The following is a 23664-nucleotide window of genomic DNA, read 5'->3' on the forward strand; positions in this document are numbered from 1 at the left end:
ATGCAATGAAGTAAATAAAGCCCATGGCAAATTCTATCAACTTCTTATACATTGTTCCATATGTTCCAGAATCAAATGTTTTGGTGTATTATTATTTTTTCCTTAATGCAATGAAGTAAATAAAGCCCATGGCAAATTCTATCAACTTCTTATACATTATTCTGTATGATCCAGAATCAAATGTTTTGGTGTATTATTATTTTTCTTAATGCAATGAAGTAAATAAAGACCATGGCAAATTCTATCAACTTCTTATACATTGTTCCATATGATCCAGAATCAAAAGTTTTGTGTATTATTATTATTTTCCTTAATGCAATAAAGTAAATAAAGACCATGGCAAATTCTATCAACTTCTTATACATTGTTCCATATGATCCAGAATCAAATGTTTTGATATATTATTATTTTTTCCTTAATGCAATAAAGTAAATAAAGACCATGGCAAATTCTATGAACTTCTTGTACATTGTTCCGTATGATCCAGAATCAAATGTTTTGGTATATTATTATTTTTTCCTTAATGCAATGAAGTAAATAAAGACTATTGCAAATTTTATCAATTTCTTATACAATGTTCCATATGATCCAGAATCAAATGCTTTGGTGTATTATTATTTTTTTCCTTAATGCAATAAAGTAAATAAAGACCATGGCAAATTCTATCAACTTCTTATACATTGTTCCATATGATCCAGAATCAAAAGTTTTGTGTATTATTATTTTTTTCCTTAATGCAATAAAGTAAATAAAGACCATGGCAAATTCTATCAACTCCTTATACATTGTTCCATATGATCCAGAATCAAAAGTTTTGTGTATTATTATTTTTTTCCTTAATGCAATAAAGTAAATAAAGACCATGGCAAATTCTATTAACTTCTTATACATTGTTCCATATGATCCAGAATCAAAAGTTTTGTGTATTATTATTTTTTTCCTTAATGCAATAAAGTAAATAAAGACCATGGCAAATTCTATCAACTTCTTATACATTGTTCCATATGATCCAGAATCAAATGTTTTGGTATATTATTATTTTTTCCTTAATGCAATGAAGTAAATAAAGCCCATGGCAAATTCTATCAACTTCTTATACATTATTCTGTATGATTCAGAATCAAATGTTTTGGTGTATTATTATTTTTCTTAATGCAATGAAGTAAATAAAGACCATGGCAAATTCTATCAACTTCTTATACAATGTTCCATATGATCCAGAATCAAAAGTGTTGTGTATTATTATTTTTTTCTTAATGCAATGAAGTAAATAAAGACCATGGCAAATTCTATCAACTTCTTATACATTGTTCCATATGATCCAGAATCAAATGTTTTGGTATATTATTATTTTTTCCTTAATGCAATAAAGTAAATAAAGACCATGGCAAATTCTATGAACTTCTTATACATTGTTCCGTATGATCCAGAATCAAATGTTTTGGTGTATTATTATTTTTTCCTTAATGCAATGAAGTAAATAAAGACTATTGCAAATTTTATCAATTTCTTATACAATGTTCCATATGATCCAGAATCAAATGCTTTGGTGTATTATTTTTTTTTTCCTTAATGCAATAAAGTAAATAAAGACCATGGCAAATTCTATCAACTTCTTATACATTGTTCCATATGATCCAGAATCAAAAGTTTTGTGTATTATTTTTTTTTTCCTTAATGCAATAAAGTAAATAAAGACCATGGCAAATTCTATCAACTTCTTATACATTGTTCCATATGATCCAGAATCAAAAGTTTTGTGTATTATTATTTTTTTCCTTAATGCAATAAAGTAAATAAAGACCATGGCAAATTCTATCAACTTCTTATACATTGTTCCATATGATCCAGAATCAAAAGTTTTGTGTATTATTATTTTTTTCCTTAATGCAATAAAGTAAATAAAGACCATGGCAAATTCTATCAACTTCTTATACATTGTTCCATATGATCCAGAATCAAAAGTTTTGTGTATTATTATTTTTTTCCTTAATGCAATAAAGTAAATAAAGACCATGGCAAATTCTATCAACTTCTTATACATTGTTCCATATGATCCAGAATCAAATGTTTTGGTGTATTATTATTTTTTCCTTAATGCAATGAAGTAAACAAAGCCCATGGCAAATTCTATCAACTTCTTATACATTATTCTGTATGATCCAGAATCAAATATTTTGGTGTATTATTATTATTTTCTTAATGCAATGAAGTAAATAAAGCCCATGGCAAATTCTATCAACTTCTTATACACTGTTCCATATGATCCAGAATCAAACGTTTTGTGTATTATTATTTTTTTCTTAATGCAATGAAGTAAATAAAGACCATGGCAAATTCTATCAACTTCTTATACATTGTTCCATATGATCCAGAATCAAATGTTTTGGTATATTATTATTTTTTCCTTAATGCAATAAAGTAAATAAAGACCTTGGCAAATTCTATGAACTTCTTATACATTGTTCCGTATGATCCAGAATCAAATGTTTTGGTATATTATTATTTTTTCCTTAATGCAATGAAGTAAATAAAGACTATTGCAAATTTTATCAATTTCTTATACAATGTTCCATATGATCCAGAATCAAATGCTTTGGTGTATTATTTTTTTTTCCTTAATGCAATAAAGTAAATAAAGACCATGGCAAATTCTATCAACTTCTTATACATTGTTCCATATGATCCAGAATCAAAAGTTTTGTGTATTATTATTTTTTTCCTTAATGCAATAAAGTAAATAAAGACCATGGCAAATTCTATCAACTTCTTATACATTGTTCCATATGATCCAGAATCAAAAGTTTTGTGTATTATTATTTTTTTCCTTAATGCAATAAAGTAAATAAAGACCATGGCAAATTCTATCAACTTCTTATACATTGTTCCATATGATCCAGAATCAAAAGTTTTGTGTATTATTATTTTTTTCCTTAATGCAATAAAGTAAATAAAGACCATGGCAAATTCTATCAACTTCTTATACATTGTTCCATATGATCCAGAATCAAAAGTTTGGTGTATTATTATTTTTTCCTTAATGCAATAAAGTAAATAAAGACCATGGCAAATTCTATCAACTTCTTATACATTGTTCCATATGATCCAGAATCAAAAGTTTTGTGTATTATTATTTTTTTTCTTAATGCAAAGATGTAAATAAAGACCATGGCATAAATATTCCAAAGCAACATAGTTTTAAGTATTCCTTTGCTATTAAATCATGTTCTTTGAGAGAGCAGCCAAACAAGGATGTCTCCCCAAATCCCCAAAACATAGCCCCCCTTCTGCCCTATTCTCAGGGAATGTGTTTGCACAGAAAGTACGGAAAATGACTAGCTTTGCATTTCTATCTTTCTCACTTTCTGGGGGGAAAAAAGACTAGAGGATTTGGAGACGTTACTTACACCAATGGCCATCTGTACAGCTGGCTGTCTTCCAAATGTCCGAATCGCCTCATTCAAAAAGATTACGCTGCGGGCCCTGCACTGCCATCCATTTCTGCTTTATTTATCTAAATCTTTTGGCTTGTTTCCTACTGGTTCTTCTTTCTGGGGCAGCCGAGAACAGGCCTGCCCTCCCTTTCTCTTGGCCAATCCTGAAACTCTTCTCTGCCCCATGCACAGCTTCTTCGGCATTTATTTCCTTCTCTTTTTTCGTTCATCATAATTTTTATTTTTGCTGAACCTACACTATTCATGGATGAAATCTCCACTATTCACTGGCCAACACACCTTTTGGTGCCTCAAATATTCATTAAGATTGTTTTTATACTTTTATAATTTTATGTTGTTTTAAACTGCTGCTAGATAATAATAATAATAATAATAATAATAATAATAATAATAATAATAATAATAAAACTGTATTTATACCCCGCCACCATCTCCCCAATGGGGACTCGGGGCGGCTTACATGGGGCCATGCCCAAGACAATACAATATAACCATAACATAATACAATTAAATAATACATTACATAAAATAAACAGTACAACATAAGATCGAAACAGCAATATAACAAGAGCGGGCCGCATGAACACTACATTTAAAAACTAGAAAAATTATCCTGTTTTATGTAACGATGTATGTGTTTTAATTTGATTACTGTATATACTCGAGTATAAGCCTAGTTTTTCAGCCCTTTTTAGGACTGAAAAAAAAAACCTCCTCGGCTTATACTCAGGTGAGAGTCTTATATTCAGGTCGGCGTATACTCAAGTATATATGGTATATTTATTATTTTTCTCTATTATTATTGGTATTGTTACATTTATTATTAATTATTATTATTATTACATTTACAGTAGAGTCTCACTTACCCAAGCCTCACTTATCCAAGCTTCTGGATTATCCAAGCCATTTTTGTAGTCAATGTTTTCAAAACATCGTGATATTTTGGTGCTAAATTCGTAAATACAGTAATTACAACATAACATTACTGCCTATTGAACTACTTTTTCTGTCAAATTTGTTGTATAACATGATGTTTTGCTGCTTAATTTGTAAAATCATAACCTAATTTGATGTTTAATAGGCTTTTCTTTAATCCCTCCTTATTATCCAAGATATTCACTTATCCAAGCTTCTGCCGGCCCGTTTAGCTTGGATAAATGAGAGTCTACTGTACATTTATTATTTCACTCTGATCTTATTATTATTACTACATTTACTATTTTACTCAATTTGTTATTACATGTATTATTTTCCTGCATTTATTACTATTACATGCATTATTTTACTCTATTATTATTAAAAGGATACATTTACACTGAAGAAGATGAGAATAATGATTTGATCAGAGTTGGACATTCTTATCTTTGATTTGAGTTTTCAAAAACATTTAACTTACCGATGCCTCAATTAATATAATTTTATTGGTATCTATTTTTATTTCGGAAATTTACCACCCTTGGCTTATACTGGAGTCAATTTTTTCCCAGTTTTTTTGTGGTAAAATTAGGTGCCTCGGCTTATATTCGGGTCGGCTGATACTCAAGTATATATGGTAGTTATAAATTAACATAACATGACAATTATTCAAACTTCTCAAAGTATATGACAAGGCTCCTGCTCTCCCAACTATCCTTGTTATTCTATGGAAAAAAACATGTTACTTCTGAAAAGATATACAGTAGAGTCTCACTTATCCAACACTCACGTATCCAAAGTTCTGGATTATCCAATGCATTTTTGTAGTCAATGTTTTCAATACATCATGATATTTTGGTGCTAAATTCATAAATACAGTAATTACTACATAGCATTACTGCATATTGAACTACTTTTTCTGTCAAATTTGTTGTATAACATGATGTTTTGGTGCTTAATTTGAAAAATCATAACCTAATTTGATGTTTAATAGGCTTTTCCTTTATCTCTCCTTATTATCCAACATATTCGCTTATCCAACATTCTGCCGGCCCGTTTACGTTGGATAAGCGAGACTCTACTATATTTACATAAAACGGCAATTTAAGATAAGACTGTCCAACGCTGATTAAATCATTATTCTCATCTTCTTCAATGTAAATGTGCTTATGTATCCTTTTAATAATAATAGAGTAAAACAAGAAATGTAATAGAGTAAAATAATAAATGTAGTAACAATAATAATATCAGAGTACAGTAATAAATGTATTAATGGAATGGAATCAATGGAATGGTAACAATTATAATAGAGTAAAATGATAAATGTAATAATAATAATAATAATAATAGAGTAAAATAATAAATGTAATAATATCAATAATAATAGAGAAAAATAGTAAATGGCTCCTGCTCTCCCAACTATCGTTGTTATTCTATGGAAAAACATGTTACTTCTGAAAAGATATATACACACACACTCTTTCACTTTAAAACTGAAGGGTAATAAAATTCAAGTTATTTTTGTAAGTCACAGAGCTTTCCAGAGACCCCTCCTCCTCTGAGCTCCAAAAGGCCTTCTCTTAACTAAGATGTATTTTTGGATTCCTTTGTTTTTTCGGATCATGTTGAAAGGTCCTGCTGCGTACATTCCAATCCTCCAAATTACTGGTTTGTGCCGTGTTCCCATACAAGCGGTTTGATAAAGCAGCTGCAAGTGAGAAGAGCGCCGTGGGTATTCGTATGTAGGCGAGGACTCCAAAGGCCTCTCTAAAAAAGGCTCCCGTCCTTTTATGACACCAAAAACGATCAAACCAAAGTTCAAGATCAACGCAGCCAAGAAATGTAAAGGCTACTGGATTTGAGGAACGCAAGGTAAGAAAAGTCCACCAAACTTTAGTAATGTTACATTCAATGTTGTTTGCGTCTAATACAGTGGACTTTATGTTTTAAATCATGAGGTCAAACTCTGGCAATGATTGTCAGATATTACCAGGAAAAGGATCCCGCAAATTTTGACTGCTGAGACACATAAAAAAACACATCTTCATTGGGCAGGACAAAGAGCAATAACATTTGATAAGAGACCACAATAATGTATATTTTATGTTACTTATAGATTGATTATAATGTTTTATATTTGTAGCTTTGATGTTGATGATTTTGTATTGTATTTTAACATGTTGGAAGCCACTTTGGGTCCCTTCGCGGGAGGAACAACAACAACAACAACATAATAATAATAATAATAGATCGAAAAATCAGCTGATGACCCAAAATGCAGACTGTGCAAGGAAACCGACGAAACCATGGATCATATCCTCAGCTGCTGTAAGAAAATTGCACAGACAGACTACAAACAGAGGCACAACTATGTGGCCCAAATGATTCATTGGAACTTATGCCTCAAGTACCACCTCCCAGCAGCAAAGAACTGGTGGGATCACAAACCTGCAAAAGTATTGGAAGATGAACACGCAAAGATATTGTGGAAATCATTGATCATATCCTCAGCTGCTGTAAGAAAATCACACAGACTGACTACAAACAGAGGCGCAACTATGTGGCCCAAACGACTCATTGGAACTTATGCCTCAAGTACCACCTCCCAGCAGCAAAGAACTGGTGGGATCACAAACCTGCAAAAATATTGGAAAATGAGCACGCAAAGATACTGTGGGACTTCCGAATCCAGACTGACAAAGTTCTGGAACACAACACACCAGACATCACAGTTGTGGAAAAGAAAAAGGTTTGGATCATTGATGTCGCCATCCCAGGTGACAGTCGCATTGACGAAAAACAACAGGAAAAACTCAGCCGCTATCAGGACCTCAAGATTGAACTTCAAAGACTCTGGCAGAAACCAGTGCAGTTGGTCCCGGTGGTGATGGGCACACTGGGTGCCGTGCCAAAAGATCTCAGCCGGCATTTGGAAACAAGAGACACTGACAAAATTACGATCTGCCAACTGCAAAAGGCCACCCGACTGGGATCTGCACGCATTATCCGAAAATACACCACAGAGTCCTAGACACTTGGGAAGTGTTCGACTTGTGATTTTGTGATATGAAATCCAGCATATCTATCTTGTTTGCTGTGTCATAGTAATAATAATAATAATAATTTTATTTTTATACCCCGCCCCATCTCCCCGAAGGGACTCGGGGCAGCTTACATGGGGCCAAGCCCGAACATCAACTATATAAAAACAAAGCAATAAAACAAATGAATCAACAACAACAATAAAAACAATAAAACAGGTAATACAATCACATACAAATATAATGATAAAATCTTGGGCTGGCTCCAAAAAATACTGGGCCGAAAGTGCAAATTATATCAGTGTCATCAAAGGGGGGTGAATAAAGATTTATTATTATGTTTTGCTGTGAATTTTCTGGGCTGTATTATTATTATTATTATTATTATTATTATTATTATCATCAGTATTAATGTCAAAATGTTACGGCTGAGAAGGTATGTCCATAACTCTTTCCAAACTGGGTGGCTGTGAGTTTCCCAGGCTGTCTGGTCATGTTCCAGAAGCATTATTTCCTGACATTTCGCCCACATATATGGCAGGCACTCTCTGAAGTTTTGAGGTCCGTTGGAAACTAGGCAAGTAGGTTTCATATAAAGTAGAGTCTCACTTATCCAACATAAACGAGCCGGCAGAATGTTGGAGAAGCGAATATGTTGGATAATAAGGAAGGATAAAGGAAAAGCCTATTAAACATCAAATTAGGTTATGATTTTACAAATTAAGCACCAAAACATCATGTTATACAACAAATTTGACAGAAAAAGTAGTTCAATACACAGTAATGTTATTGTGTAATTACTGTATTTACGAATTTAGCACCAAAATATCATGATAGATTGAAAACATTGACTACAAAAATGCCTTGGATAACCTTGGATAAGCAAAGCTTGGATAAGTGAGAATGTACTGTATTATTATTATTATTATTATTATTATTATTATTATTATTATTATTACTACTATCAGTATTAATGACAAAATGTTACGGCTGAGAAGGTACGCCCATAACTCTTTCCAAACTGGGTTGCTGTGAGTTTCCCAGGCTGTTTGGTCATGTTTCAGAAGCATTCTCTCCTGATGTTTCACCCACATATATGGCAGGCACCCTCTGAGGTTTCAAGGTGCGTTGGAAACTAGGCAAGTGGGTTTCATATATCTGTGGAACATATAAAAATTCTTGTCTGCTTGAGGCAAGTGTGAATGTTGCAACTTGGCCAGCTTGATTAGCACTGAATGGCCTTTCAGCTTCAAAGTCTGGCTGAACACAACATATTATTTGAGACACAACATATTACTGGTGAACAGACCACAGACTAACACAGAGAAGCCATTGAAATCCACAAGCGAGTGGAAAAGTTCGACGAAAAGGAGGAAACCATGAAAATGAACAAAATCAGGCTACCAGTACCTTGATTAGCATTGAATGGCCTTGTGGCTTCAAAGCCTGGCTGCTTCCAAGTTTCCAACAGACCTTACAAACTCTGAGGATGCTTCACATAGATATGAGTGAAATGTTCGGAGAGAATACTTCTGGAACATGGCCAGACAGCCCAGAAAACACACAAAAACCCTATTTAACCCCTTTCCAAAAATGTTTGCATAAGATATAGGCGTATAGTTGAGGACACCATTATAAAATGCCATTTTAAAATTCATATTGTAGATATTTTCTTGGCCACAGACCTTTTTGTTCTTAATAGCCTTATGTCTCAGGAGCTTTGTTCCTCAACAACAATCAAACCTCTAGTGAATAAACCTACCAATTAAAACATAATATCTGACTCCTGTTTACCACTCACAAAGAGAGAAGAAATTGGAAAAACAAGTTATAAAATGTTTTTCCAGAAGCTCTAAAAAGGGCCTCATTTCACCCATCAACATATGCATCATTTTATTATGACACAGCAAGCAAGATATCATAATAAAATGATGCATATATTGATGGGTGAAATGCATCATTTTTATTATTGCATTATTATTATTATTATTATTATTATTATTATTATTATTATTATTATTATTTTCCACTTCATTCCAAGCCATCAGCTACTGATAACACAAAAATCCTACTTTTATTAAACAAACACGCAATGGATAACTCTTTTCAAATGTGTTGTCGAAGGCTTTCATGGCCGGGATCACAGGGTTGTTGTATGTCTTTCGGGCTGTTTTCAAATGACTTTTTAACATGGAAGCTGCCAAATTATAAATTACTGTATATACTCGAGTATAAGATATAAATCTATATATAAAAAATTGTAATGTGCATTTTTCCACATTACACTGAACCAAATCACACCAAATTTGGGCACAAAAGACATCCAATCTGTGTCTTTCAATAAAAAAAATACCTAGAAAAATAAAGTCCAAATTACAGAGGATGGGGAAGAGCCGTTCTCCCCCTAGCTGCCAGTCAGAAGGGTAGGCCCCCTTCAGGCCCCGCCCCCTTCATATCATAGCAACCCCCTCAGCCACAATAGCGCCCGGGGGACAGGCAGGGTTCCACTTAGGCCTCTTCCATACTGCCTATAAAATACAGGAAATAACATATACTAACTACCACCAATTCCTCAATACTTTATTTCCCATACAACCACACTTCGCCACCGCAACGCGTGGCCGGGCAGTTAGTATAAATATAAATACTGTAAATAAATAAATAAATAAAATTAATTAAAATGTCAATTTCCACCTGGATGAGAAACGAGGGCACTATTAGATCTGATATCAGATAATAATGCTTTGCTAACTTATATATATATATATATATATGTATGTATGTATGTATGTATGTATGTATGTATGTATACACACACAAACACACACACACACAGTAGAGTCACTTATCCAAGCTAAATGGGCCGGCAGAAGCTTGGATAAGCGAATATCTTGAATAATAAGGAGGAATTAAGGAAAAGCCTATTAAACATCAAATTAGGTTATGATTTTACAAATTAAGCACCAAAACATCATGTTATACAACAAATTTGACAGAAAAAGTAGTTCAATACGCAGTAATGTTATGTTGTAATTACTGTATTTACGAATTTAGCACCAAAATATCATGATATATTGAAAACATTGACTACAAAAATGGCTTGGATTATCCAGAGGCTTGGATAAGCGAGGCTTGGATAAGTGAGACTCTACTGTACTGTAAATAAATAAATAAAATGAATTAAAATGTCAATTTCCACCTGGATAAGAAACGAAGGCACTGTTAGAACTGATATCAGATAAGAATGCTTTGCTAATTTTATATATATATATATATGTGTGTGTGTGTGTGTGTGTGTGTGTGTGTGTGTATGTATGTGTGTGTGTATGTATGTATATATATATATATATATATATATATATATATATATATATATACACACACACACACACACACACACACACACACACAATAGAGTCTCACTTATCCAACATAAATGGGCCGGCAGAACGCTGGATAAGCGAATATGTTGGATAATAAGGAGAGATTAAGGAGAAGCCTATTAAACACCAAATTAGGTTATGATTTTACAAATTAAGCATCATGTTATACAACAAATTTGACAGAAAAGTAGTTCAATACACAGTAATGTTATGTTGTAATTACTGTATTTACGAATTTAGCACCAAAATATCATGATATATTGAAAATATTGACTACAAAAATGGCTTGGATAAACCAGAGGCTTGGATAAGTGAGACTACTGTATATATCTATATATATAAAAGGGTAATGAAATTTCGGCCTAGGACAAAACAAAACTACACATCCCAGAAACACTAAACTTGGCAGCACAACCCCTCATCCATGCCTCTACGTTCATACAACAAACAGCTCCAGCTACTCCAGAAAACAGCCAGGCTTTGAGGCTGCAAGGCTATTCACTGCTATTCCACCTGGCCAACAAAGGATTCCCATAAGCCACAGCAACGCGTGGCCCAGCAAAGCTAGTATATATATATATGTATGTGTGTGTGTGTGTGTGTGTGTGTGTGTGTGTATACATATATACAATATAATATGTAATATTATAATATATTGTATAAGCATATAATATTAACAATATTTTGCAATACAATATAATACTAATAATACAATATAATAATATTAATTATAAATTATATATTACATGTAATATTATTAATAATATTTACAATATATAGATATAGTACAATATGGTAATTTATTGCCAGTATTGTGCTATGCTAATAATATAACATTGTATGTAAATTTAATTTGTAAGCCGCTCTGAGTCCCCTTCGGGGTGAGAAGGGTGGGATATATGTATTAAATAATAAATAAATAAGAATATTCAACTATTGGTAATGACCAAAAATAAAAAATCAGAATGGCCATTAGTAGTAATCCTGTTTCCTGCTTGAGATTTCCACCCCCCCTTCTACTGTCCGATTAGCGTTAATGGCAATCTCTAAACAATATGGACTGCCATATGGCTGCATCTGGATATTAAAATTGAGAATATCAATTACCAATCCACTAATGCAAAGCCAAAATCCACAGACAGTAAGAATTTAATCCAATTCGGGGACTGAAACATGAGCCAACTGTAGCATGCAGGAAGCAAAATCTACTGTGATTTTTTTCGGCCTTAAGTGTGATCGCGCCATTGGAAGTTTTCCATTTACGGTAGATTTTTTTTTAATTCTCTTCCATCTTTTAATCAATGGAGAGAAGAACGGCAAAGAACAAAAGCGGTGACACATTATTGATGGAATTATATCAATCGAAAGCGAGGCTGTCGAATCAATCACCTCCTTAAATGCAAAGCATGCTACTTCAAAGTGTATTTGAGATCACAGATTAGCAGTTTCCACCTGAAGTTAAAGGTATCACTCTAAACTAATTTGGATTTTAATGTATTTGCCCATTATTTTATTTTGTGTATTGTTGGAATGTTTTAAGTGTATGTTAAATATGCTGTTGTTGTTCGGGCTTGTCCCTGTTGTGAGCTGCCCCGAGTCCCTTCGGGGAGATGGGGCGGGATATAAAAATAAAGTTTATTATTATTATTTTAAACTATGGTTCAGGAAGCATGTTAGCTGCTTTTTTAATGGCCTAATTTTAGTTCCTAGTGTTTTAAGGTTAACACACTCAACTGCCAACTATGAAATGGGTTAGTTTGGAAGGAGGTATGTCTGTAAACACAAAATTTGGGTTACCATCAATCTATCACAGTCAAGGAACTTTTGTTAAACCAATTATGAAAATCTGAAATATTAAAAATAACAATAAATAAGCTGGTGTCATCCTGGGACTATTTCCCCCATTATCTCCCATCAGAATGACAACAGGTGGGCTAAATGTTGCAGCTTAATGCCAGGCCACAACAAATGATAATTTTTATCATGTATTTTAGTGATGTATTTTTATAGTTTTAATTGCTGATATGTACTGTTTTGTTTTATTATTATGTTCTTAGCATTAAATGTTGCCAACTGTTGTAAACTGACCTGAGTCCCTCCCGGGTGAGAAGGGCAGGGTATAAATGCTGGAAATAAATAAATAAAATAATAAATAAATTTTAGATAGATTCATTTTAACTATCCCTCTCCTAGAATTTTAGATTATAAATGCTCCTTCATCTTGTGTTACCAAAGACTTTCATGGCTGGAATCACTACGTTGTTGTGAGTTTTCCAGGCTGTATGGTTCTGTTCTGGAAGCATTTTCTCCTGATGTTTCGCCCACATCTATGGCAGGCATCTTCAGAGATTGTGAGGTCTGTTGGAGACTAGGCAAGTGAGGTCCAGGGTGAGAGAAAGAACTCTTGCCTGTTTGAGGCAAGTGTGAATGTTGCCACTGGCCACCTTGCTAACACCTCCCAACAAAGGATTTCCCCAGACAGGAAGCAGCCAGGGTTTGAACCTGAAAGGCTATCCAATGCTAATCAAGGTGGCCAATTGCAATATTCACACTTGCCTCAAAGAAACAAGAGTTCTTTTTCCCAAATGATGTCTTAGTTTTAATCATCATTATGTTATGTTTTATAACTATAAAAACTAACTACAGTAAAGTCTCGCTTATCCAAGCCTCTGGATTATCCAAGCCATTTTTGTTGTCAATGTTTTCAATATATCGTGATATTTTGGTGCTAAATTCGTAAATACAGTAATTACAACATAAAATTACTGTGTATTGGACAGCTTTTCCGGTCAAATTTGTTGTATAACATGATGTTTTGGTGCTTAATTTGTAAAATCATAACCTAATTTGATGTTTAATAGGCCTTTCCTTAATCCCGCCTTATTATCCAACATATTTGCTTATCCAAGCTTCTGCCAGCCCGTTTAGGTTGGATAAGTGAGACTCTACTGTATACTGTGTGTTAAAATTATGGATTTATATGTTAATTTATGTTGTGGTTGGTTTGTTTTCTAATCTTAGGCCGCCCCGAGTCCCTTCAGGGAGATGGAGGTGGGGTACAATAATGAAATTATTATTATTTTATTGTATGACACAGCAAACAAGATAGATATGCTGGATTTCGTTTCACAAAATCACAAGTCGAACACTTCCCAAGTGTCTAGGACTGTGTGATGTATATTATTATTATTATTAAATAATAATAACAATTTATTAGTAATAAATTATTATCATTATTATTATTATTATTATTATTATTATTATTATTATTCCCATTCTGGACATCATTCCACAGGTATACAACTCCCACTTGCCTAGTTTGCAACAGACCTCACAACCTCTGAGGATGCCTGCCATAGATGTGGGTGAAATGTCAGGAGAGAATGCTTCCGGAACATGGCCATACAGCCCGGAAAACTCACAGCAACCCAGTGATTCCGTCCATGAAAGCCTTCGACAACAAACTATCTTCCACTAACTTCAAACGTTTAGACCAGGTTCTACCCTCTGGTTCAGACGAGAATTGTCTTGTCTCCTCTTCTCTGTGAAAGCCTTTGAGATATTAGAAAAGGATAGTAAAGTCATCTCACAGTCTTAAGCCAAAAGCTATAGAAGCTCTCTAGGGTCATGCTGGGCCACCAACTGTTTCCAGACTAAACTACAGCACAGATCTCTTGTTAAGATGAATATGGGGCGGCCTTCTTGGCAAAAATATGGGAGGCAAATTAAGAAAGAATATGTAAACCTTCAATAATAATAATAATAATAATAATAATAATAATAATAATAATAATAATAGACATTGACAAAATCACGATCTGCCAACTGCAAAAGGCCACCCTACTGGGATCTGTGCGTATTATCCGAAAATACATCACACAGTCCTAGACACTTGGGAAGTGTTCGACTTGTGATTTTGTGATACGAAATCCAGCATATCTATCTTATAAAATATATAAAATAATAATTTTATTTTTGTATACCGTCTCCATCTCCCCAATGGGAACTCAGAGCGGTTCAAACAGGGGCAAGCCCAATACAATCATATCATAAAATCAATATCATAAAATTCATCTCAATTCGTATGTGAGCTTTCCATGAAAATGCATGTGCTTTCTAGTCAGACACTGGACAGCTGCAACCTGAAACTCAATTGTGAACTAGATCCTTGACTTATTTTATCTTAGAGCAAATACCAAACAAAGCAAATAATAAGAAACATTGTGATCCCAAGGGCACACAAATGCAAATGGTGATCAACAAAATGCCAAACATCAGCTACATTCGACAATGTATCTATTTTAATAGATATTAAAAGTATCTATTTTTAAATGTGGACAACTTGTTACCCAAAAAACAAACAGAATCACATTTAGGAAATACTATGCAACACAGTAGCAAGCCCTTTGAAAGCATTGCTAGGTTAATAAAAACAGTTCCCTGCTAAAAATTCTGAACCAGATCATAATGAAAGCCCTGAAGGATACATAGATGCACTATCTGAATATACTACCATGATGAAGTGATCCTTTTTAAGATTTGTTTTACTGCAATGCCACTGAGTCCAAACAAATCTGTCAATTCCAAATCTGGAATTGTGAATTAAGATTACCCATTGCTTCAAAACAGTTTATTATTAAACCTATCTTTAAAAACTCATCAGATTATACAGACTATTTATTTAAAAAACTCTATTAGTCAAAAATCCCATGCCCATCAGATTATACGAACTATTTATTTAGAAAAATCTATTAGTCAAAAACCCCATGCCCATAGCAGAGCACCTGACGAACCAATCTAGACAAAACATATTACAGTAGAGTCTCGGTTATCCAACATTCGCTTATCCAACGTTCTGGATTATCCAACACAGTCTGCCTTTGCGTAGTCAATGTTTTCAATATATCGTATATACATTGTATATACATATGTTGATAAGAATATCATAATGTAATACAATATAATACTAACAATTATTCAATATAATATATATATATATATATATATTATTTATTTATTTACTACATTTATATCCCGCTCTTCTCACCCTGAAGGGGACTTAAAGCGGCTTACAAATCAAATGAACATACAATATATTACTAGCATAGCACAATACAGTAGATACATGATATTACAGTAGAGTCTCACTTATACAAGCTTCTGGATTATCCAAGGCATTTTTGTAGTCAATGTTTTCAATATATCGTGATATTTTGGTGCTAAATTCATAAATACAGTAATTACTACATAGCATTACTGCGTATTGAACGTTTTCGGTCAAATTTGTTGTTAAACATGATGTTTTGGTGCTTAATTTGTAAAATCATAACCTAATTTGATGTTTAATAGGCTTTTCCTTAATCCCTCCTTATTATCCAACATATTCGCTTATCCAATGTTCTGCCGGCCCATTTATGTTGGATAAGTGAGACTCTACTGTATTTGAGGACACAAAAATGCTGGACCACTGTCACAACCACCATGTCAGCCATTGACATCCACAAGCATGGGGACAATTTCAACAAAAATTACTAATAATACAATATAATAATATTAATTGTATATTATATTTTACATGTAATATTACTAATAATATTACAATATATTGATACAGTACAATATAGTAATTTATTACCAGTATTGTACTATGCTAATATAATATTGTATGTAAACTTAATTTGTAAGCTGCCCTGAGTCCCCTTCAGGGTGAGAAGGGCGGCATATAAATGTAATAATAAATAATAAATATAATATATAATATAAATAATAAATAAATAATAAAAGAGAGGAAACCTTGAAAATGAACAAAATATGGCTACCAGTATTAAACAAACTCTAAAATCAGGACAGTAAATAAAGAACAACACTAATAAAACAGAAGAATTCCATACAGGAAACAATCAGAGCCAGCTAACACCTCCAAACAAAGGATTCCCCCAGACAGGAAGCAGCCAGGCTTTGAAACTGCAAGGCCATTCGATGCTAATCAAGGTGGCCAATTGCAACATTTACACTTGCCTCCAGCAGAAAAGAGTTCTTTCTCCCACCGTGGACAATCCACAGATATATAAACCCCACTTGCCTAGTTTCCAACAGAGCTCACAACCTCTGAGGATGGCCTGCCATAGATGTGGGTGAAATGTCAGAAGAGAATGCTTCTGCAACATGGCCACAAAACCCAGAAAACTCACAGCAACCCAGTTCATTAGGCTTAATCTATGCAAGCATATGTCAAATATCGTTTTTTATGAGTTGCATATCATTAATAATAATAATTATTTTTGTATCCCGCCTTCGTCTCCCCGAAGGGACTCGGGGCAGCTCACATGGGGACAAACCCAACCAACACAGTTAAAATAAAGCATTAAATTCATAAAACCTTAGGCACAAAGCCCATGAAATAGCTATGGGAAATTATGTCAGTAACCATATATATGTGTGTGTGTGTGCACACACAGTATAATTTACAATAATATATAATAATTATAACATATTGTATATACATATAATATTCATATTATATTGTAATACAATATAATACTAATAATACAATATAATAATATTAATTATATATTATATTTTACATGTAATATTACTAATAATATTACAATATATTTGTACAGTACAATATATATATATATATATATACACAATATAATTTACAATAATATATAATAATTATAACATATTGTATATACATATAATATTCATATTATATTGTAATACAATATAATACTAATAATACAATATAATATTAATTATATATATTTTACATGTAATAATACTAATAATATTACAATATATTGATACAGTACAATATAGTAATTTATTACCAGTATTGTACTATGCTAATAATATAATATTGTATGTAAATTTAATTTGTAAGCCGCTTCGGGGTGAGAAGGGCGGCAAATAAATGTAGGAAATAAATAAATAATGAATAACCAAATAAACATCTGGTTCTTGCCCATTTGCATTCATGTTTATTGAACTACAAAAACGTTGGGCAAATGTAAGTAGAGAAGCTGTCACATATGAAAATGTTGCAAAGCAGAAATGCATTTCACATCTCAAAGAGGTCACATGTAACCACATAATACTTGCACATCTTTTACATAAGAATGGTACAATGGTACGATAAAATAAAAATGGTTACTCTTTTTACCTGAAAGCTTTAAGAAGTTGAAACGATTTTTGCCCCTTTTTATGCAAAAATGTAAAATAAATCTCCCTATTTTTATGAGAATGACGGTAGTTTTCGGACATAAACAAATGTAATATCAATCGGGGTTGAAGGCTCACAAAGTCAAGACAGATTCCAATCTGGAAGGTATTTAATTTGGGGAAAATCCTACAACATTTGAGTTGCAAACGAAGAAGAGTTGCTTCCCTGCAAACGCCATCTTGTTGCAGTTACCCGGCCCTGGCACAAAAAAGATTCATTCATTCTCAGGGGGAAAAAGAGAGAACGCTCACACATATACAACACACAATGTGCAGCCATATATACACTTTGACAGAATTATAGATGCTTAAGACGAATCAAGATCTCATCTCCACCTCTGCTTTCCCATTTGCACTTCCCCCATAGCCAGCAACAGCATTTTGGATTTATTTACAAGCAGAAAACCTCCAAAAATGAGCCACAAACCTGTCCTCAAGGATATTAACACAAGCAGCCAAGCCTCCTTTCAATGTGGGGTTTGTTTCTCTTTTCCCGCATCCCATCAAGAAGTAGCTTTATCAACTGCCAAACATTCCTTTTTTAAAACAAAATATATACAACTGAAAAAATATATTATTTTATATAATACACCTGGCATATTATATAAAAGGTGCCCCAAGAAGCAGTATTGAAAAGGCGATAGTCACCAAAAACAACAACAAAGTGTTGTCGAAGGCTTTCATGGGTTGCTATGCGTTTCCCGGGCTGTATGGACATGTTCCAGAAGCATTCTCTCCTGATGTTTCGCCCACATCTATGGCAGGCATACTCAAGAGTTTGTGAGATCTGTGAGAAACTAGGCAAGTGGTTTTTATAACAATGTCCAGGGTGGGAGAAAGAACAGAATAACATTTAGGAAATACTATACATTGCAACATTGTCTTGCAATGTTGCAACTGACCACCTTGATTAGCACTGAATAGCCTTGCAGCTTCAAAGCCTGGCTTCTTCCTCCCTGGGGGAATAATAATAATATTAATAATAGGCCCCCATATAAGCCGCTCCGAGTCCCTCCGGGGAGATGGGGCGGGGTATAAAAATAAAGTTATTATTATTATTATTATTATTATTATTTTATTATTATAAAATATCTTGTAAATCGCCTAGAGCATCGTGGATGGAGGGCGATTAATAAGTAATTAAATGATGATGATGATGATGATATTTTATTTTTTATAAATAATTTTTATTGAAAAGGAAAAAAAGTTTTGATTACATAAAAATTTGATTACATAAAAAACATAATATGAATATTATATTATTATTATATTATATCATATCATATATTATATTATTATATATCTGTGCAATGTCCAAAGTGGGAGAAAGAACTCTTGTCTGTTTGAAGCAAGTGTGAATGTTGCCATTGCCCACCTTGATTAGCACTGCAGCTTAGCACTGAAGCCTTGCAGCTTCAAAGAATGGCTGCTTCCTGCCTGGGGGAATCCTTTGTTGGGAGGTGATTAGCTGGCCCTGCTTGCAGAGCACCTGATGAACCAATCTGAACACAACGTATTATCTGAGAACACACAAATGCTGGACCACTCTAACAACCACCATGTCAGGCTACAAGAACCCTTGTCTTCTGGAACATAATAATAATAGTAATTATTATTATTATTTTATTTTTATACCCCGCCCCATCTCCCCAAAGGGACTCGGGGCGGCTTACATGGGGCCAAGCCCAGGAAAAACAGACAATATAAAAACACAACAATAAAACAAATAAATCAACAATAAAGCAAGTCATAAAACTAAAAATACACAACAACCCTGTGATTCTGGCCATGAAAGCCTTCGACAACCCTGATCTGTTTCAGGCAAGTGTGAATGTTGCAAATTGGCCACCCTGATTAGCACTGAATGGCCTTGCAGCTTCAAAGTCCGGCTGAACACAACACATTATTCGAGTCACACTCTATTATTGGAGAACACAAAAATGCTGGACCATTCTAACAACCACCATGTCAGACTACACACAGAAGCCACTGAAACCCACATGCATGTGGACAATTTCAACAGAAAGGAGGAAACCATGAAAATGAATAAAATCTGGCTACCAGGATTAAAAAACTCTAAAATCAGGACAGTAAATAAAGAGTAACACTCAAAAACAGAAGAATTCCAGACAAGAAACGATCAGGGCCAGCTAATCAACTCTCAACAAAGGATTCCTCCAAGCAGGAAGCAATCAAGCTTTGAAGTTGCAAGGCTATCCAATGCTAATCAAGCTGGCCAATTGCAACATTGCAAGACAAGAGTTCTTTCTCCCACCCTGGACATTATTCCACAGATATATAAACCCAACTTGCCTGGTTTCCAACACACCTCACAACCTCTATTTTCAACATAGCACAATATTAGCATTATACTATATTGTACTATAGCACTATATTGTAATATTATTAGTAATATTGCACGTAATATATAATATATAATTAATATTATATTGTATAACTGTTAGTATTATATTGTATTACATTATAATATTATTGTCAACATTATATGTATATACAATATATTATATTATTATATATTACTGTATTTTGTATTGTATATGCTTCTGGAACATAGCCAGACAGCCCGGAAAACTCGCAGCAACCCAACAACAGCAAAATTTAAATTTTATCTTGCCTGCACAAGCGATGAGTATTGGATAAGTGAGACTCTACTGTATATTGTACTATACCACTATATTGTAATATTATTAGTAATATTGCATGTAATATATAATAAATATTATTATATTGTATAATTGTTAGTATTATATTTACATTATAATATTATCCACATCATATGTATATACAATATATTATATTATTATATATCACTGTATTTTATATTGTATATTATAACTGTTAGTATTATATTGTATTACATTATAATATTATTATCAAAATTATATGTATATACAATATATTATATTATTATATATCACTGTATTTTGTATTGTATATTCTTCTGGAACATAGCCAGACAGCCTATGTTAGTATTATATTATAACTGTTAGTATTATATTGTATTACATTATAATATTATCAAAATTATATGTATATACAGTATATTATATTATTATATATCACTGTATTTTGTATTGTATATTCTTCTGGAACATAGCAAGACAGCCTATGTTAGTATTATATTATAACTGTTAGTATTACAGTAGAGTCTCACTTATCCAACATAAACGGGCCGGCAGAATGTTGGATAAGTGAATATGTTGGATAATAAGGAGGCATTAAGGAAAAGCCTATTAAACATCAAATTAGGTTATGATTTTACAAGTGAAGCACCAAAACATCATGTTAGACAACAAATTTGGCAGAAAAAGTAGTTCAATACGCAGTAATGTTATGTTGTAATTACTGTATTTATGAATTTAGCACCAAAATATCACAATGTATTGAAAACATTGACTACAAAAATATTGACTACTAAAAGGCAGACTGTGTTGGATAATCCAGAACGTTGAATAACTGAGACTCTACTCTAGCACAATATTACTATTATACTATATTGTATTATGCCACTATATTGTAATATTATTAGTAATATTGCATGTAATATATACTATATAATTAATATTATTATATTGCATAATTGTTAGTATTATATTGTATGACATTATAATATTATTTATTTATTTGCTACATTTATATGCCGCCCTTCTCACCCCGAAGGGGACTCAGAGCAGCTTACAAATTAAATTTACATACAATATTATATTATTAGCATAGTACTATACTGGCAATAAATTACTATATTTATATCAGTATATTATCAACATTATATGTATATACAATATATTATATTATTATATATAACTGTATTTTACATTGTATATGCTTCTGGAACATAGCCAGACAACCCGGAAAACTCGCAGCAACCCAACAACAGCAAAATTCAAATTTTATCTCGCCTGCACAAGCGATATTCTGAACCAACTGTTTGGTTCAGATACGTAGATGACACCTTCACAATTTGGAGCCATGGAGAGGAAGAACTCAGCAAGTTCCTGGACCATCTTAACAGCATCCACCCAAACATCCAATTCACCATGGAAAAAGAAAAGGAAGGAAAACTGCCATTTCTAGATGTTCTGGTCATCCGCAAACCCAATCAACAATTGGGCCACACAGTTTACAGAAAACCTACACATACAGATAGATACCTTCATAAAAACTCCAACCATCACCCAAGTCAAAAAAGGAGCACAATCAAAGCCCTGACAGACCGTGCACAAAGAATCTGCGAACCTCACCTCCTCCAAGGTGAACTCAACCACCTAAACTGGGCTCTACAGGCCAATGGATACTCCACCACAGACATCAGAAGAGCTGCAAGGCCAAGAACAAGCCATGAGAGTCACGACAAAGATCCACCCAGAGGAAAGGTGTTCTTACCATACATCAAGGGAACTACTGACCGCATAGGGAAGCTGATGAAGAAGCACAACCTACAAACTATCTACAGACCCACGAAGAAAATCCAACAAATGCTACGGTCAGCGAAGGACAAGAGGGATCCTCTCTCTTCTGCAGGAGTCTACCGGATACCATGCAGCTGTGGACAAGTCTACATAGGGACCACCAAACGCAGCGCCCAAACAAGAGTCAAAGAACATGAAAGGCACTGCAGACTAATTCAACCAGAGAAATCAGCCATAGCAGAGCATTTGATGAACCAGCCTGGACACAGAATACTATTTGAGAACACAAAAATGCTGGACCATTCTAACAACTATCATGTCAGACTACACAGAGAAGCCATTGAAATCCACAAGCATGTGGACAACTTCAACAGAAAGGAAGAAACCATGAAAATGAACAAAATCTGGCTACCAGTATTACAAAACTCCAAAATCAAAACAGTAGATGGGAACCAACACAATGAGGACTTGACTGAACAAAGGATGCCCCCAGGCAAGAGACAAAACATTTCCAGTGCCAATTAGGGTGATTAACTGAAACATTAATGCTGGCTCCCAGTGACAAAGAACTCTTGCCACACCTTGGACTCTACACGGATATATATTCTTTCCTTTCCTGACTTAGTTTATCCATACCTCACAACCTCTGAGGATGCCTGCCATAGATGTGGGCGAAACGTCAGGAGAGAATGCTTCTGGAACATGGCCACACAGCCCGAAAGACATACAACAACCCTGATATTCTGATAGCCTAGGATAACCTCGCTCCCGCCCTACTTTTTCCATCCTGACACCGTTTCCTTTTTGTAAAAATGGCCTTTAATGTCCCATAAGGATCTCCACGCCCCTTTCTCTCATTATACCCAAGTGGCTTTAAAAAAAAAAAATACTTGGCTTTTCCTCCTTTTAAATCGCAGGCAGAACGTTCGCCGTATTGTGCTGCATCCGACGTTCGTGAGCAAAATTACACAACACTCCGAAAATGGAAGAGAAACGTTTCACATTGTGACCGGTTTTTTGTATGACATGCAACACAGCTAAGGAGAAAATAATAATAAATTAAATAAAAACGCAATCACAGCAACCAAACCTCGTTCTCGGCGTCTTTCCTTTGGCAACGGTTTGGCTTTAACAAAGCTCACCCTTCCTCCTCCTCCAATAGTCCACCATTACAGTATCAAGCGAAGGCAAACAACGGGACGTCGGAGCATTTGAG

General features: G+C 33.7%; 2 protein-coding genes across 5 annotated transcripts in view; both read right to left on the bottom strand.

Moving 5' to 3' along the window:
• The window catches only part of gnb1 (G protein subunit beta 1), a 63545-nt gene that overhangs the window by 33997 nt on the left and 5884 nt on the right, over positions 1–23664 (bottom strand). The window contains exon 1 of one of the 4 annotated variants that reach the window (XM_062965707.1): positions 23591–23664. This exon is cut by the window's right edge and continues 41 nt beyond it. The exons of 2 other annotated variants lie outside the window; for them this stretch is intronic. The gene's annotated coding sequence lies outside the window, so the exon portion shown is untranslated. Of the gene's footprint in view, positions 1–23538 lie in introns of all 4 variants that reach the window. One more of the 4 variants, XM_062965704.1, reaches the window with a different exon arrangement.
• LOC134294528 (small proline-rich protein 3-like) overlaps positions 1–23664 on the bottom strand; it is a 42098-nt gene that overhangs the window by 2525 nt on the left and 15909 nt on the right. The window lies entirely within an intron of this gene.

Source organism: Anolis carolinensis, unplaced genomic scaffold (assembly GCF_035594765.1).
Source record: "Anolis carolinensis isolate JA03-04 unplaced genomic scaffold, rAnoCar3.1.pri scaffold_15, whole genome shotgun sequence".
NCBI lineage: Eukaryota > Metazoa > Chordata > Lepidosauria > Squamata > Dactyloidae > Anolis > Anolis carolinensis.